The sequence below is a fragment of the Nannospalax galili genome, unplaced genomic scaffold (genome assembly GCF_000622305.1).
Source record: "Nannospalax galili isolate Female #2095 unplaced genomic scaffold, S.galili_v1.0 scaffold680, whole genome shotgun sequence".
Taxonomy (NCBI): domain Eukaryota; kingdom Metazoa; phylum Chordata; class Mammalia; order Rodentia; family Spalacidae; genus Nannospalax; species Nannospalax galili.
In genome coordinates, this window is record NW_008348218.1 from 3,502,423 (window position 1) to 3,507,881 (window position 5,459).

Here is a 5,459-nt window from a genome sequence, read left to right on the forward strand (position 1 = left end):
AAAATTTAAAAAAAAATATTTTTACCACTAAGAAATTATGAAATTTTACCATTACTCATTAAGGTCATAGAGATAACCTCATAATTCCATCTGTCATGCAGAGGATAATTATTTTCTAATGAGCAGAGGTTTTATAGGCATGCAGATAATATTAGAATTGGCTATAGAAACTAAGAAAATTGTAGAACACCACCTCTCACTCTGTAAAAATGCAATAAAACAAACATTTGCTTTTATCCTGAGGCAAAACTCAAATTCTTCATCTCCCTGTGTCTGCTGGAGCTGCTGCTAAAACAAGACCTGGATTTATGCTCACGATCAGGCCTCTACATTGTGATATTCAGCTAGATATTGTCAAGTTGATTCCATTTTGAACCTTCAGGGGCTAGCAGTCTACCATGTATGTAGAGTAATCGTACCACCACCAAAACCATCCAAAACTGTTGTTGCTTTATTCCATTCTAACCAAGCTGAAAAACAGATTCTCAGAAGAATGTGCTGCTATGTCTGTAAATCACCTTCGAGAACTCCTCCTAAAAAGAAAAGTTAGCCTTATAGAAGATGAGCTAACAGGTACTTTGAACTAAATGATCTTCATCTTCCATGACCAGATCCAAAAAACATTCAGGTATTTACATCCATTTTATAGAATCAGCTTCATGGAAAAGTAGGCCATTCGTTGATTGGTTCTCCTTTCTGGTAATTAATCTGTGCATTTAAATTAAAGTCTTCTCCTCCAAAAATTGAGGACCATCCCTTTTGATGTCCATCTAGCTGTCACATTAAAATGGAGAGGGGCTGTCTGGGGACATAAGACTCTGGGTTTAATGGCCAGTGCCACAAAAATAAGTTGATGAAAATATAAGTTCTGTCTGTTTTGCTGTCTTACCAACAGTCCAAGCTAGAGCTCACAGAAAAGTTACGGAATAATTTTGACATGATTTTGACAAGGTTGGAATAATAGGACCAAACCCAGGAAAAAAACTGATAAGTCTCTCTCAAATTCTCAGTATAGGTTAAGAAAAGGAACTAGAAAAAGACCAAGGGAACTGATTGGGGGAAACAGAGTAAAATAGATTCTCTTGAATTGCCTATTGCCAGATTCTGGAGCTATGAACCTTTAAAGCAAAGTACATTTCAAAGTACTTGTCTGTTTCCTAAATCACTTTTCCCTCCATTTAATCTTCAAGAAAGTGACATTCCTGCCTTTGGAGTGAATTCTATTTGGGGTCTGTTTGGAACACGTAAATTACTTCAGGGTTTGGGATGTTTGGAATCTGGTTCCTCATCCTCTGAAAGTAGTAATTATCAGATTTAGCTAGCATTATGGTGGGACTGTACAAGTATCTTAACCTCCCATACTACCTTTATTAAGGAGTAATAGCTTAGGGTCCTTTAACTCCTAGTAAAGAAAGACATCATTGAGTAGTCACCATTCCCCCCTATGCTGAAACAACCAAATGGGTCTTTGAAAAGAACTTAATTAGTAACTACAGCCTTCAGCTCCATATGCATCCCAGTGACACTCAGATTTATCTTTCCCTCCCTTAAGAAATTAGCAGAGAATATGAGAAATGAACAGTCTTTGCCAAACGCACAGCCCTTAGAGTTCTCTGAAAATAATTGTTGTGTCTCTAAAATAAGAACTAGCTAAAAAAGATACATTTGTTGGTTCCCTCCAGCTCCCCTCAGTCTCACTCAGTTTCTCCTTGGTCTTTCAAATCAGTACCCATGAATGGAGTAGGAAAAGGAAGCCTTCAGTGTGACAAAGGGCAGCAACATGCATGCCAAAGACAGGCTGACACCCAGACCTACGACAATTGTTTTAATGAAACTAAAGCAAGGAAGGAAATGCATCCATTACATCAAATGGAATGATTTCAGCTTTTAGACCTAAAAGAAACAGTTATCATCTGTTCTCAGATTAGCCAACTGCTGGTATAAGCTCAGCAGCTCAATAGCCATAGACCTGGGATCTCTAAAATCTCTTGGATTTTCCTTAGGGTTCACAGTGACTGTTACAACTCCTGGCATTCCAACAGAAAGAGATTTGTATACTTTGCCAGAAAATTCTTTGGCCAAAATTACATAGCATGGTTAGTCCTACGTGCAAGGGAAGCTGCAAAGTTGAGTTTTTCTTTCCGGCCTCTGTCACAGAACAGCATAAAAGATAAGATGGATGGGAATGACTGTTCTGTCAACTAATCAACATTCTGACATGTCTGAGATGCTTCCTTTACAGTTCAGCCATGAGAAGTATACCAAGTCATTATCCTTCAGAACACTTCTGAGGACAAAGGGGCTATTGAGAGTTAACCAAGAAGAGCAGGGCATGTGGGCTCTTGGGAGGCAGAGGCAGGCAGATCTCTGTGAGATCAAGGCCAGCCTGCTCTACAGCAAGTTCCAGGCCAGCTGGAGCAACGCAGGGACCCTGTCTCAAAAAGACTAAAAAAAAAAAATTAATCAAGAGGGAAGAAGCTAACCAGGCCTGTCACAGTGAAAGTGGGATATATGCTTACCCTAGTTATATTTGAAAGAGATTGAGAAATCCATGCCTTTTCATTAAACCATTTGACCAAAGAACTAAAAATATCTGCTTTAATTCCTGTGCATTTCAAACAATATATCTTAGTCATATTTAGACCCCCTCCCCTATCTGTACCGCTCCATAGGCCATCCACTGGATTTCATTCATTCTGTCATATATGTTAAGGCCTATCTAGTCAAGTTTGTGTACCCAGATGTCTCTCCATGTGATTTTTTTCCACTGGAGCTTGTCCTGTATCACTCCCTTAAAGAAGGTCAACTCTCCTTCACCCAGCAGTGATCAACTGCCAATAGCTCCTCAGCTAAGGTTGGGGCCCCTGGACATTTCCCCAGTTCTATGCTGAGTTTTTGTCTGATTGAGCTTGCATGGGTCCTGTGCATGATATCACTGGTTGCTGTAGGTTCATATGAGCAAGGTCCCAGGAGCCTGTTGGACTCTGTTTTCTTATGGTCATGCACTACCCTTGGTTCTTATAATCTTTCTGCCCAATCTTCCACAGTGGTCCAGGAGCCCTGGGTGGGTGTGATTTAATATAGGACTCCCAACCAGGGACACATACTCTGCCGTCACTTATTCTCTATACTTTGGCCAGTTGTGGCCTTCTGTATCCACAGCCCTCTGTTGCATGAAGAAGCTTTGCTGGTGAGAGTTGAGACGTGCATTAGTATTCTCTCTGTCCACTGTTCCACTATGTTCCATGAGTTTTAGATGTAGAGGCTGCATTGCTGATGTGTCACTTAAGGCTGGCCATCTCACATACACTTATTCTCTGCGTGTGACCAGTTTTGGAACTCTGTAATAGTCTCCATGTGCTGTAAAAAGAAGATTCTTTGATGAGTGGTGATGGGTATACTTGTCTGTAAATACAAGGATCAATTTTTAACATATAGTAAGAAATTACATTTGTCTAGGAATGCAACAGATGTAGGGTTTTCTCTAGGATCTATGACCTCCAGCCATGTGTATTTGGCTATGTTTACAGTGCCACAGATGAGCTCTCTCCCACTGAGAAGGTTTTAAGATCAATTAGGTAGCTGTTGATTACCCTCAAGATTAAAGTGCCACTACTGCACCAATATAGTTTGCTGTGCAGGTCCTTATTGTGGTTCTTAAGCTTTAAAGCTGGGGCTGGACCATTGATTGGTTTTCTCACTTAGCAGCTTGCATAGTGTCCTCTAAAACTATGGAGCTAGTCTTCAAGGATGAGGCTTCCAGGTCACTTCCAGCTCCATTATTTGTCTTGTGTCTGAAGTATGCCCTGTCTTCAGCAATAGGGTCTTACCTTCAAGATCTGGGAGGTAATCAAGGGCTGTGACAGTAGCTTGTGTTATTTTGGGAGTCTTGGACTACCCTGACCAACAACTTGGAGGTTTCTCCTGTCTGGTACTGTGTTTCTTCTAACACAGCCTTCAGCGATAGACATGCACTCATGTACAGATATTGTATGTGTATTTTTCAGGAGGCTTCTGAATTAATACATTTTCCTCTGGTGCTTTTTTTGATGTGAAGTCTCTTGGTCTGGACCAGGAGTCTCTATTATCCGTTTCGGTCTACTCCTTCATATGTCCTTAGTTGGAAGAGCACTTCTTTATGGGAGCCTATGTTAAAACCACTTGGAAAACAATGCTCAGATACCTTTTCTCTCTCATTGCTGAGAAAAACAGGGCTTTCAGAACACATAACGTCCCTGCCTGTCTCCTATGTGCCATTCTGCCTTCATCAATGAAAGTGGCATTGTTCCACAAAACAGAAAATATCAGAAATTAGACATTACTACTTACAGCAGGCAAAGGTAATTCCCTCCAAAATTTATTTCATACTAGATTTCTTCTTCAAAACAGACAAGGAGTTTTCCAGTACATAAATGGAAATCTCAAGAATTTGACTTTTCTGTTCTTACTTTTATTCAAAAATGCAAATAATCTTAAGGTGGAATTTTCCACTGGCATTGTGACTCCAAGGCGGTAAGAGGTTATTTCTCCTCTCATAACTAGAAATAATTTCTGATTTCAAAGCACATCACCAGGCTGCTAATAAATATATGATTCTACTATCTTGAATTCTAATAATTTAACATGCCTTAACTTCCAAACTTGACAAAAATTTTCTTCTTTGAAAATTCTAGCATTCCAAGTTTTTTTGTTATAAAAAATGCAATGTAACTTTTATTTTTTTATTTGTATATGTGTTTTCCTGACTTTTGAAGGCAATCTTTGTCATTGGAAGAAATCACATATAATACAAGTGTTCCTTTAATCACTTTTTATCACCATTACCTTTGCCAGTTTTCAGAGATAATGACTGTTATTATTTGATATACATGTACACATGTGTTCATACATATATTATTGCATATGGGTGCATATAATTTTTAAGTGGGAATATATATATAACAGGTTTTTATGATTTTTAAAATGTGTGTCTGTGTGGGGTTATGTGCATGTATGAGTGAAGGAATTTGCAAAGACCAGAAGAGGGCATTGATTCCCCTGGAGCTGGAGTTACAACCAGCTGTGAGTCACTGGATGTGGGTGGTGGGAACACAACTCAAGTCCCCTGCAAGACCAATAGGAGCTCTTCACTACTGAACCATCTCTCCAGCCGCCTAATTTTTCCACTTAGTCTATGAGCACATTCTGTAACTTTTTTCAACAATAGAAATTTTTATTGAATTTTTGTGAATTTCATATAATACCTCTTAATTATATTTAGATGCCCCTCCCCTAGCTGTACCTCCTTAGCTCCACCACCACCACCAGGTTTTATGCATTCTGTCATATATGTTAAGGCCTAATAGTGTCAGAAATCCTTGGATTTTTTTTCTCAATATAGAAACTTAAGTCAATATATCCTGTAAAGACAATGGTGGGAGCAGATGGCAGAGGGCTGGTGGCCAGCTGGATCCTCGCAC